This window comes from Pan troglodytes, chromosome 2 (assembly GCF_028858775.2).
Source record: "Pan troglodytes isolate AG18354 chromosome 2, NHGRI_mPanTro3-v2.0_pri, whole genome shotgun sequence".
NCBI lineage: Eukaryota > Metazoa > Chordata > Mammalia > Primates > Hominidae > Pan > Pan troglodytes.
The window spans coordinates 30589271-30603122 of NC_086015.1; the positions used below are offsets into that span (position 1 = coordinate 30589271).

At 38.1% G+C, this 13852-nt stretch overlaps 1 long non-coding RNA gene across 2 annotated transcripts in view; it reads right to left on the reverse strand.

Moving 5' to 3' along the window:
- Positions 1-13852, reverse strand: part of LOC750140 (uncharacterized) — a 33559-nt gene that overhangs the window by 17197 nt on the left and 2510 nt on the right. For both annotated transcript variants that reach the window (XR_010155529.1, XR_678846.4), the window contains one exon: positions 13048-13184. This is a non-coding gene — a long non-coding RNA (uncharacterized LOC750140). The remainder of the gene's footprint in view (positions 1-13047; positions 13185-13852) is intronic.

The following is a 13852-nucleotide window of genomic DNA, read 5'->3' on the forward strand; positions in this document are numbered from 1 at the left end:
GGAGAAGTGAAGCAAAGGCACATCTTACATGGCAGCAGGCAAGAGAGCATGTGCAGGGGAACTCCCCTTTATAAAACCATCATATCTCATAAGACTTATTCACTATCACGAGAACAGCACAGAAAAACCCACCCCTTTGATTCAATTACTTCCCACTGAGTCCCTCCCACAACACATGGGGATTATTACAATTCAAGGTGAGACACAGCCAAACTGTATCAGTACCCTGCAATGCACAGGACAGCTCCAAATTATCTGGCCCAAAATGTGCATAGTGCTGAGGCTGGGAAACCTTGAGCTGCATTAGAGAATTATTTTAAAAAGAAAATTAGCGAATAAAAATACATGCAAATAAGATTTCTAAAGGACTTGCTGAAAGGGTTTCAGTTGATCATTATTCAAAGTTATTGGTAAATAGACTCTTTTTTAACTTTCAAATTTGATGTTTAACATCTTAGTTTTGTCTACTGTTCTCTGAGACTTGTTAGTATGGCTCTTTGTAAAAGGCTTGGAGCATTTCAAAGAGAGAAGAAGATGTTATTTGGCTTTACAAATATCATGTGGACATTTCCCTACGTTAGCAGAATTCCCTCAGAAAACACTCAGGATGCCAGACATGATTCCCAAGGCCACTGTGAATAATGCTGTGCCAAACAGTGATACTTAGAGAGAGTACTTTGGGGTTTTTTTCTAACTAATTGTATTTGTGATTCATGTCTCTTTGAGACACTGGCAGACAGGCAAATGCTGTTGCTCCCTCATCCAAGTGCCCTTCAAAGTATAGGGGCACTTCTTCCCCCACAGCTGTCATGATTGTTGGTTGCTAAGGTCTCATAGCTGCCTCCTTCTTAGAGAATTGTCCTCCATGGAATGGGGGAGCTCTTCACCAGGGAGGTGACACCCCATCCTATGGAGTGGCCAAAGGCCAAGTATTGCCAAAGGGTATGAAAGGCTGGTTTCCTTGCTTTTAGGAGGACGAATTCTGCAGTATACTTCATGTTCCAGAGCTCTGCATAAGATCAGACTAAAGCTAGATTCTTGTTAAGACTACATCCTAGTTTAGATTCTTCTTCTGGCCCTATTCTGCTTTCTATACTCCCCTTCTCTGGACAGTAGCTCCTAATAAAACATTTTCACCAAAATACTTACTGCAGGCTCTCATATTATGGAAGCTGACCCAAAACACATGGGGTCCATATATCCAAATGATAAGTATTACAGGTGCTTCTTTTTTCATAACAACATTCTCCTTGCTCTGTTACACCTCTGTGGTTCTTTAGCCAGGGGGTTAAATGTGATGTATGGGGACAATCAGAGCTCAGAAAATTTGATTAGAGATGACAGCATATTCTGCTTGCTAATCAGAGGACTTCTGGGAGCCTGTCTCTCCAAACTCAAAGTTTTCTCTGAGAGAAGTTTGTCTCCTTGGCCTGAAACCAGACCCCAAGGCAATTGCAGTTTTGTCAGAATCCCAGCTCCCATCAAAGTTAATGAAGAGGAATTTTCCTTACTTCACCATTCCTACTGAGTTTACACATTTAATATTGTCAGCACAAAATAGTCCATAAAATTTGGTATCCCTTAATAAAGGTATTAATTATATCTTATGTGAATAGATCGAATTGAATGTTTCCCCTTTTGTCCATGATACCTGAAGTATTAGAAAAATATCCTGACCTATTTGCAATACTCAGTCCACATAGGTATGATCACCAAATAATTAACAGAACAATTAGGACTACTTCTTAAGTATAATTTTGCAAGCAATACTTGATGAGTGTGGGATTTTCTTTTTTTGGTAATGTTAGGTTTTTAAAATGTACCGCCATCAGGTTAAGAGGACATTTGTGATTTTTCTCTCTACTCTGACCACACACACATTTCTAGTGGGATTTTTTTTTTTTTTGTCTAAGTGAAAGTATGCATTCATTTGTTCACTCCTTGCACATTATTCTAATAACTTTTCTGTCCAGGCACTGTTTTAGGCACTGAAGAGACAAAGATGAGTAAACAAAGCCCCTGCCCTCTTGGAGCTCACTTTCTCATAGGAAAACAGATAATAAACAGAATACACTAACAAAATAATATTAGCTGTTGGTAAGTGAAATGAAGGAACATTCAGCGGACTAACCTCTCACTTTAATAAGGAGATAATAATTTAGTTAAGATTGTGACTTAATGTTTCTCTAATGAGATGACAATTTAAGTGAGGTATCTGAATGAAGAGAGGGAGTAAGATATTTGGATAATTGAGGAAGAGTTTTTTAGGCAGGGTCAACTAGTGCCAAGTCCTTGATATTAAAACATAATTTGCAGGCCCAAGGGTCATGGGGGATGGTCAATGGCTGGAGCATAGAGAGCAAGATGGAGGGTGGGGTAGATGGTGAACTACTGCATCCTACCAGAGGTGCTAAAAAGCTTGGACAAGTCAGTTTTTCGTAACCTCTCCCATTGCAGGAAAATTAATTTTCTTTGGCCCCAGGTGCTAAATGCCGGTAGCACTGAGCTTATCATGACAGCCAAAAATATGCCCCACACATTTCCAACAGCACACTGGGATATAGTGTTAGTCTGAGTGGAGGACTAAGCTTTATAAAAAGGAAGTGACATGATCAGGTTTTCATTGTTAAAGTTATTGTGGCTGCTGAGTTGAAAACTGGCTGAATGGGTACAGAGCTGAAGAAGACATTCCACTTAGGATGCTAATGCATTGGTCCATGCTAAAGATAATGATGACCAGAACTAGGAGTCATCAGTGAAGGTGGTAAGAAGCAGCTGATTTGGGGATCTAGTTTGAAGGTAGAGATGACAGGATATGCTGACATTGGAAGTCAAGTATGAGTGAAAGAGAAGATCATAGAAAACTCTAAGGCTTGCCGTTGTTATTACCCTTCTTGATTTTGCTTATAAGCAAGTGTTAGAAATAATTTAGATAGCTATTTTATTCTCTTTTTGTCATCTTTGCATTTATTTGCACGTTTGTGTGTGTGTGTGAGTGTGTGTATGTGTGCATGCATGCGTGCACATGAAGGTGACTCTATCGCTGGGTTTCTCAGCCTTGGCACCACTTTGTTGGACAGCTATTTTGTGTGTTTTAGGATGTTTAGCAGCATCCCTGACCTCTACCTGCTAGATACAATTAGTGCCTTCCTGCTTGTTGTGACAATGCAAAATATCTGCAGACATTGCTCAATGTTCCCTGGGGGACAAAATTGCCACTAGTTGAGAATCACTGCTCTAAGCAAAAGTGACAATGAGTCTGTGGCCCTGATTCTGCCTCTAATTGTGTGTGCTTGGGCAAGCCACTGCACCTCTTGGGGCTCTCTTGCTTCCTGTGTGTTTATCATAAATATGAGTAAGACGTCTGTTACCCAAGTTGGAAACTCTATAAATTGGTTAACCAAGTTCTTTCTGGGGAATTAACTTTCAGTGAATTTCAAATGAATAGTGTCTCGAAACTATCTTATTAATATAAACATAAAATTAGTTCCTTCTGTGAGAAAAAAATGCCCTTACCAATTAGAGAATTGATTTTGTCAATTTAAACCATAATCTAAACAGATATAATTTGCTATTGGGCATTCTCAGATCCTTAAATAGCTTCTGTAATTTGCCTATTTTCAAAGGACAATTGAGGACTTATAGCCACAGCTGTGTGTGTGTGTGTGTTTTGTGAGCTTTATCAGGCAATTTGGTGCAATAAAGTTTAGCTTTTGGTTGAAAATATTGAATTATTATAGTCACTGTTGAGAATTATTTTGCTACATCACGTTTGTTTCTTTGCCCAATTAGAGCTGTCCATAAGCAGATAAAAAAGTCAAAACAGACAGAAAGATTTAGTAACAACCTCTTCTAAATTATTTTACAAAACTCCTAAGAAGTTTTTGAAACTAATTCCTCTAAGTAATTGTATGATTTTTCTCATCCACTCCCAACTTTGAAGTGGAAGGGTGTTCATCATCTAAAGAAGTACTTATATAAATATACTGAGGCTGATATAGGTCCACCTGTAACCTCTCCTCAGTACGGAGCTGGAACCGTAGCTTAGAACTCTTCTTCTTTAGTTCTTGAGCTTTGATCACCATAACTACAATGTCTATGTCTTTGCCAGATGTTGAGGAAGCAGGCAAGCACACAGATTTATTGGATGGGCTATAAAGGTATATTTACAAATAATAGATAGAGCATAACGTCAAATGACATGGCTACATATGTGTGCATGTGATGTAAGATGGCTAAGAGCTATTCTCTCCCTCCCTCCATCTCTCTTTGTCTGTCTCTCTATGTGTCTCTGTCTCTCTCTGTTTATCTGTGTGTTTTCTTTATTTGGATGACCTATATGCAGGGTTTCTTCTTTATGAAATCTATAGATTTTTTTTTATTAAATGAAAAAGATAAATCAATTTTCTATATTTAGCCTTGCATTCTAAGCTTCTCTAAGTTTGACCACTTCCAGAGCCATTTAAGGGAAGCAGAGTCACCTGGATGGAATGCTTCTGTCCCTTTTAGGCTTTTCGTGAATTCTAGGAAGCCAGGGATTTCTTTTCTGACCTTATTCAGTGGTCAGTTCTTGATACTAAATGGTGGATTGATTTGTGGCATTGATTACTTTAAATTAAGAATCTGTGTGTTTAGAGTGGTACCAATAGGGCTGGATTTGGTGATTTTAACAGGGATAACCTTGAGATGATGTTCATTATTCCAGTAACAATGAGGAAATAAAGCTTTAGGAAAATGGCAGTGATGTGGCCCACCACAAAGAAGATCCAAGATTATGGAGCATCTTGACTCTGAAGAGCTCTGTGGAACAGGGCTCTATCTGGAAATGTGTTTGCATAAGAAAATGGAATACATTCACAGCCTAAGGCAGATCATCAGTATACCTTAGAAATCCATTGTACCTAATTATTGGAAGTCTAAAATTCTCATTGGCCAGAGGAATTTCAAAGAAATGATTACTCTTTATTCTTTCATTCAACAAGTATTTCAATGACTAATTTTCACAGGGCTTAATGCTAGGTAGCAAGGGAAATGCAAAAGTGAATAGGATATACAGCCTACCCTTAAAGAATGTGTAAATTGCACGGGTCAGATGATCATAGATAGTTTTAACCATTCTACATACACATGACAAAATAAAATGTGTTTTATGATAGAGGAGGTGGTCAAATATTGTAGAATAACAAAAAATGCAATCAATTCTAGTTACGAAAGGAACTGTGTGTATAGTGCGTATGTTAATTAGGATGCCTCCAACTCCAAACAACTAAATACCCAATTAAAAGTGGCTTAAACTTATTCTGGGAATCTTGTTAAAATGCATGTTATAATTTAGTATTTCTGGAATACTGCCCAGGCTTCTGCAGTTTTAGCAAGTTCCAGGTGATATTGATACATTTGGTCCACTGACCTCACTCTGAGTAGTAAGAACTTTTAAAATGAGATTTTGTATTATCTTATGTAACCAAAGTTTGGATGTAGGTGTTGACCTCAGTAAGGACACAGGCTCTTTCCATTGTTCCACTTCCCCATACTGGTTTTTCCCTTAAGGTCTCAAGATGGCTGCACTGATTCTAACTAGCACATATAGACACGGCAAAGCTCATGATTAGTAGGATAAGGATATTGTTTCTCTTGTGATCTTTTTATAAGGAGAAAAGTCTTTGCTACAAATCTCCCAGCAAGCTTCTTCTTAGGTTCCTTTGACTGGAATCATGTCTGTTTCCCATTCTTCACTGCAAGGGCATCTGAGAAAGTAGATTTTCAGCTTCTGTAATGAGAAATGGGCTCTACTGGAAGAATGGTGAAGAAGATGATGGTCATTGGGTGAACAACTAACCATGTCTGCCACCGTGGGTCTGGGGTTCTCTTAGTTATGGCAATCCTGAAGGGCTAGAAATGCCTCATTAAGTTAGTACATGGAAGGGATGACTGGACTCCATCATAGCATGGGTCACTTAGATAAGGCCATATGCCTTAATTTACCTCAGAACCTTCTTCTCTTATTGGTCTATGCCTCCCCATGCCCTCTTGTCTTCTTGATTTAGAACAGCAACTTTTCTTACCTGGAGTGTTCATATGGTTTGGCTGTGTCCCCACCCAAATCTCAACTTGAATTGTTCCTCCCAGAATTCCCACATATTGCAGGAGGGACCTAGAGGGAGGCAATCAAATCATGGGGGCCAGTCTTTCCTGTGCTATTCTTGTAATAGTGAATAAGTCTCACCAGATCTGATGGTTTTATCAGGGGTTTCCACTTTGCTTTTCCTCATTTTCTTTTGCTGCCACCATGTAAGAAGTGTCTTTCACCTCCCATCATAATTCTGAGGCCTTCCCAGCCATGTGGAACTCTAAGTCCAATTAAACCTCTCTTTCTTCCCAGTCTCATGTATATCTTTAACCACAGTGTGAAAATGGACTAATACAAGTACTGTGATAAAGTCCTAAATGGTCTCACTATTCCCATCCCTTTTACACATTCCCACTATGTTGAATACAACTGTCAAGAGATTTCTAGCTTGAAAATGTGCTTGTGACACAATTTGTTCAAAATTATATTATGGCCCCCATATCCTTTATGTTAAAATGTTAACTCTGTATTACAGTCTTCAAGTCTCATTATAATTTCCTTTCTGCTGCTTCTCTAGCCTCACCTCTCAATACTCCCCACTAAAAGTCAAAGTCTTTGATGTTTAAGACAATAAGAGAAAAATTCTGCTGTAACCTGTGATTAAATTCTGTGGATATACAGTTGTGTAGTTAAAAATTTCTTTTAATATCTCTGCAGGTTATGAAAAGTGATCGTTGAACTTCCCCTTACTTGGGATATTGACACTTTCCAATCCATTCTGCATGCTAATGCTTGATCATCAAGGCCATCCTTAAATATGGCAGGAGGCTTTAATAGTGAGGACTCCAGAGTCTTTTTACTCCCTGTAGGGGGAAAGTCACTTGGAGCCAAAGTTCTTATTTCCTTAATATTATGCTTAGTTTGCCTTCCCTTTCATGATTTATTAGTTTTTCTTTCTGGTTTGTTACTTTTCAAAACACATGATTTTTATTATTATCTTCCCCTCCTCTCATTACTTTTATCATTCTACCAGATATAGCTCATAAAGTATGCACTGTTTCCCTCCCTGTTCCCCACCTTCCAAATATCATAGCTTTAGTAAAAATTACAAGTATGCATATGACATATTTTAGGTGTTTAGTAAATGTTCTTTCCATTCTCTTCCTTAGGCATGTATTGAGCACCTTGTATCTGGTTTGATGGTAAGGAGATGAAGACCCAATACATGGTCTCAGCCTTTAGATGATCGCACTTGAGTTTACCAGGACAATGCTAGTTTGATTATTGCCGTGTTGGAAGAATGTAGATTGAGCATTGAGAATGAGAAGGAAACAGTCCTTAGGTCTGCCTGGAGAATCAGGAAAGGGCGCTCAAGAGGGTGTTAGTGAGAGACACACAAAAGATGAGAAGCTGGCTGAATGAATTGCAGATTCCAGGCTGTATTTCAGTGAGAGGCATAAGAATATGGTGAATTTTGGAGAACTGTGAGCATCTAAGCTCAGCTGTACCACAGAAGAAAGAAGAATGACAGGAGGTAAGGCTAGTGAAATAGGCAGACAGGAGATTATAATGAGACTTGTGGGCTGTGTAATGAAGTTAAAATGTTATCATGAACCATTGAAGAATTTTGAGCAAGGCATGTCACAGTCACATTAGCAGACTAAAAGGATCACTCCAACTGCTGTGCAGAGAATGGAAGGGAGGTAAGGGGAGAACTAGGGATGGTGAGACCTTTTAGGAGAATACTGAAGTACTCAGATGAGAAATAATAATGTTATGATTCAAGACAGCAGCTGGGAAGAGAGGAGAGAGATGGTGTGCTGTGGGCCATTAGATAGTTACTTAGGAGGTACATTTGGTTGCATTTGGTGGTGCACATGGAGGGTAAGGGTGACCTAAAAGTGAATATGTGGTGTGTGAAGAGAAGAATATAACTTTCAGGTGTTCTCATTTTGGAAAGATCTCTGCTTGCTGAAATCGTTAATGGCTCCTTGTATACAAAGTTGTGTGTCAGACATACCCAACAACCTGTACATACAACTCAACTTTGATTCTTGTTAAAACTCCAGCAGGTACCTGTCTCCATTTAACTCTTGAGGAACTGATGAGTACCATGATTCGTAGAAGCAGGGCATTGGCTGCGAGTAAATATTGTGCTTTTTCTCTAGGGTAAGATCTCTATTTTTATTGAGCAACTGTCAGTAGGCCATGCAACACTGCCAACAACACACTGAAAATAGAATGAAGACAATTACCTCAGCAAAGATTAACGCAGAAAGTAAAATTGCACTTATGTAATACTCATCTTTCAGCCACTAAGACTAGCCTTCGGTTGGTCTCTCTTTGTCTGCATGAACATCATAACAGAGCAACAGCATCTGTGCTCATGTTGGAGGAATCTACCCTCTGTATCACTCCCTGTTCCTGTGTTCTCTAAAGCTTTCCTCAGAGCAGACATCAGAACACTGAACTGCTCTCATTGATGATCTCCGAGCAAAATGCTGCAAACAGAAGAGAGATAATATTAGCTAGCAACATATCAGCACTCTTCTGGTGTTTGGCAACTGCTTGTCAGTAAACTTCAGGAAAATGCTTGCATTTTGAGAGAATGTCAGGCCTGAGTGAAACTTTAGAGACATTCAAGCCAATCCTCTCATTTTACGGAAGAAAACACTGAAGCCTGAAGGGATTAGATGGCTTGTCTGTGGTTTCCTTAGTTCCTTTTAAGTTTAGAAAAAGGAACATATGTATATATATATGTATATATACATATGTGTATATATATATGTATATGCATATACATATATACACACGTGTATATATATACATATACACACGTGTATATATACATATATACATATATACATGTGTATATATATACATACATATACATGCGTATATATAATATACATATATATATATATACAGGTGCGTGTGTATATATATATGTGTGTGTATATATATATCTCCACATGGGTCCCTATTTTAGTTAGAGGGAGAAGGAGGAGGGGGAAAGAGAGTATTTTGCCAGGTACAGTGGTGTCATATATAATATCTCAATTGATTATTACAACCTTAAGAGATGACTGTTTTATATTTACAGAGGAGTCGCAAAGATAGCACAGAGCTGTCATGTATCTTTCACACAACATTAACATTTTGCATCACCATGTGGGGCTAGCTTTTACCACTTTTTTGAGATATAATTCATCTACTTAAAGAATACACTTCAATGGCTTTTATTGATAGATATGGGACAACCAACACTTCAGTCAATGTTAAAACATTTTTATCACCTCAAAAGGAAACCTCACACTCTTTAGTTATCATGTTTTTCATCTCCAACTCATACCACAGCCCTAAGGAACCACTAATCTACTTTCTGTCTCTGTAAATTTCTCTGTCCCAGACATTTCATGTGAATAGAATAACACAATATGTGATCTTTTGTGACTGACTTCTTATTCTACTTACCATAGTATCATGGTCTATCCATGCTATAGCATGTATCAGTACTTCATCCCTTTTTATGGCCAAGTAATATTTCATTATATGGCTATAATATATTTTCTCTTTCCATTTGTCAGTTGATGGAGACATTTGGGTTGTTTCTACCTTTTGCCTATTATGAGTCGTGAAGCTAATTTTGATGGAAATTAAAATGTCTACTGTATTGCAAATAAAGTTGATTGGAAACGTGATTTTAGATCTATAAGGACTTTGATGTGTCCTAATACCTTACTTTTGAAGTAAACTGACTTGTTCATTCAGTGACTAAGACCTTCCCCAAAGTGCAAGTCCTTAAGCACATGGCAGGGTGCAGTCTGAACACGTTTGTGTCCTATGTACTTGATATCTTCAAAAGAGATAAATGTAAGTATAATTTTCAGTGTCTTCTTTTAAACTGATCAATCAGGTAATTTGACCCTCTCTTTTAGAGTTCAAGAGTGAATGGGCCAGAGACATGCCTTATCTGGGGGTATCCCAGATGCAAACCTTTGGGATAAGGGTGTGAATTCAAGAAATTTATTTGGAAAATTCTGGTAGAGTTAGGGCAGTGAGACAAGGATGGGAAGGAAGCCAATAAAGGGTTCGCTTTTGGGCAAGCTAGTGTTGTGTGTAACGAGTGCTTAATCATATACAGGACTTCTGGGGCACAGTGTACAACATGCCTTAGAGACATCTCAAAAGAGGAGTTGCATGTGGGATATTTATCCATCAACTCTCATCAGTTATTGGTAATGGAGCAGTAAGTCCCCTGGCACTCGTCAAAAGACCAGGCATAGAGAAGCAGGTGCTTCCTTGCAGTTGGAAGCTGTGTGGTAGAGCAGCAACATCTACAAGAGACTAAGATGTTATGAAGTCTCTTCATGGGAAGGCAAGAGGAGCAAGAGTGGAGCTTCCATCCTGATAATAAGACTTTCAGAGAAGACATTGATGAATACTGAGGCAACACCATAGACCTCCACTTACTTGTCTATAAAATGGGAACTAATTCTTTATTCATTAAACCCTTGATATTTAAAGCTGCAATTATATATGAAGCAAAATACCAGTCTAGCTCTACACCTTACATCTTAATACCTCAGGAAAGATTTCTGCCCTATAAAGAAACACATTAATATGTGATTGTGGGATGGTAGAAAAAACACATGTTTTGGAGACAGGTGATCCTGGGTTTAACCCCTAGCCTCAATATATAGAACCTGTGTGCCCTTGAGCAAACTGTTTTATCTATGAGAACAGTTGCCCTCCATCCCCACCCCAACATCTGGTAAAAAATGAAATTTTGACAACATTTTAGCACGATGGCTGTTTTATAGCATGAGTTCAATAAATGAGAATTTTTCATATTCCTACTGGGATTAAGGAAGAGATGCAACAAGGGAATACATCAACTTATTCAATAAATATTAATATCCTACCCTACGTAGAATTCTATTCTAGTTGTTGGAATATAGTAGCAAAGGATCCAAATCTCTGCCTTCATGAAGTCTACATTCTAGTAAATTACAAACACTGGGATCACGTTTTCACATTTAAGGTCCTATTTTTACTGTCTTGAAAAATAGTTCAGTTTATGTTGCTTTTGGGCTTTTAACTTTGAAAAATGTAAGCCTTATATCAAAGCATCCCCAAATACTTCTCTCCAACTTTTAATTAAACATTTTCTGAGAGTCATTCCTCAAATCTTTCTTTGATGTTGCATTAGTTGAAATTTTTTGGGTCCCAAATGATGGAAAGAAAATTTGAATGACTTTAAGTAAAAAGGGGAACTTATTGAAATGAGTGGATACATAAAAAGCTACGGGAAGAACAGAGACATGGCTGGACCTTTAAATAGCTGTATCCAGGGGCATAGAAGCTACAGGGAATTGCCCTGTCTCTCACATCTGTACCTGTGTGGCAGCTTTATCACTCATACTGCAGTGTGGCTTTTTCCACATGGCAGACAATATACCTGCTCATTGCACCTATGATTTATATCTTGCGGCTTTAGCTACCAGAGAGGTTAACCCAACCCTCCCAGTTTTCTTATACAAAATTTCCAGAGGAGAGACAGTTCCACTTTGGGGCAAGGATTCTCTATTAGATCATGTAGCTTTGTAGTTACATCACAGTAATTATGTGGCTGGGGCACTCCTAGAATTGTATAGGTACCCATACTATCTGTTAAGACATAGAACCCCAAGAAGGCCGATTCTCATGTCATGGTCACCTTTCTGGCAAGAAGCATGTATAAATAGTGGCTCTGAAAGTTGGAGAAATAAACAAATAATAGAGCTAGAAGAGACCACATCTTATTCAGTCCACACAGGTGTCCATTAGTAGAAATGAGCCAACAATACATTACTTTCTGCAAATTTGTCCAGTACATCCATAACAAACACATTAAAAAGGGATTATTTACCATTTATGTGGCAGGGAAGTAATAATAATGTATGTATTACACATATTAATGTTCCCGTGTGCTTCTAAAGTACTGTGGAACTTCAAAACATTTTTCCAGTTTCAGGGAATTAATTAGCTTACCTGTGAAGTAACTCATGACCAATATTGCCATTTTGGAAAATGAATGATTGAATTAGAAAGCCAAGGGATGTTGAATTATTCATTTTTTCAATAAGGGTATATCAAGCACATACTTCATGCATGTCTCAGGGCTGAGGGTTGTGGGGACATAAACTGAAAAAGTCTCTGCTCTCAAGGAACTTAGAGTCTAGTAAGAAAGGGAGACTTCTCAACATTCAGCCCTAATACAAGTCAAAACAAGGCTCAGGTAAGATGGATAAATATGAGAGACTAGAGGAGGTGATGAGATAGGACTGGGAAGAGAGTTAAATTGCAGAGGCCTCTAAAAATACAATGAGAAATTTAGTCTTCCCTATGTGAAGACATCATTAATTTTTTTAATATAGAAACTATTATGAATTCATTTAATTGACTAAGACTCCAATTGTTGATGAAATTATCTCAACAAATAAAAGAAAAATTGATCCATTTGCCTAAATCATTCAAATGATTCGTTAGTTCACTGGTTCAGTTTGCCTGGTGTGTTCTGGGCTAAAATTTATGATACTGTTTGAAGACTGGATGAATTTGTACAATTGATAAGGCTAAATTGTTCAGGTTTTCATTATCTGGAAAGGGTCTGACCCCTGTTGGAGCTCTCCTGGTGAACCCAACCGCTATGAGGTGAGGAAGTCTTTGAGAACCTATGGTGTGATGCACAGGGAGAGCCCCTCATGGAGAGAAACTAAGGTCCCTGGTTCTCAACTCCTGTCGGATGCTCAACCAATAGCCAACAGCCAACACAGCCTGTCAGGTATATGGCGAGCCATGTGGGAAGTGGATCAGAGGTGCGCATTACTCAGTGAGCCTTGTCCAAATTTTAGATTCAGGCTAAATAAATGATGGCTGTTATCTTAAGCCAAGAAGTTTAAGGATGGTTTGTTATTAGTAGTTAACTGGATCACCTTGTACAAAGGATTCATGGTAATCATATCTTCACATTTTCAACCCATTCATCCATTAGACAGCAGAGTTTCAGGCACCTCAGTGATTCAGATTTCAGAAACTCAATTTCTGGGCTCAGAGAAATGCATTTTCATTTCTGTAAAGAGTGTCAGAGAGAGAATACAATTTAAAATTCAAAGAATTTCCTTTACATGAAAAGTGTTCTGGAACATATTGATTTTTAAATCGTGTGCCCATATTTCTAAAGAAAGTTAAACTGAAAACACCATAAATCATATTCCCCCCTGTATTTCTATAACATTTTTAATATACATAGAAAACTTGTACAAACCATCCATCTCTGACCCAGAGGGGCCACTAAAGTAGATGTGAAGGTCAAGGTCCTGCAGTGTTAGGCTTCCTTCTCTAGTTCACTAATCAAAAGTTAGAAATATAGCTTCTGATCCCTCCTTTTTCTCTCTCCCTCTCTCTGTATTGGCTGTCAAAAGAAGGCAAGGGTAGCAACCAATCAGCTCTTTATATTAAACAGCATATTTTGCTGAGCTGGACTTGACTTCTGGTTGCTACAAAACAAATCTAAGTTTATATCAGAGGTGACAAACTCCATGCCCTGTCATTTATCCTTTTTATAGCATGGGTGACACCAACAGTCAACAAGTAATGTTGATGACTTGTTGATGAATCAACAAAAACAGAAAACTTCCAAATCTAGAGGTTTCCTATGTCCATAGTTGTATTTTAATTAAAAGACAATTAAATTAAAAACAAATTCCACTGTTATTTACTATATAATTTTACTTTATG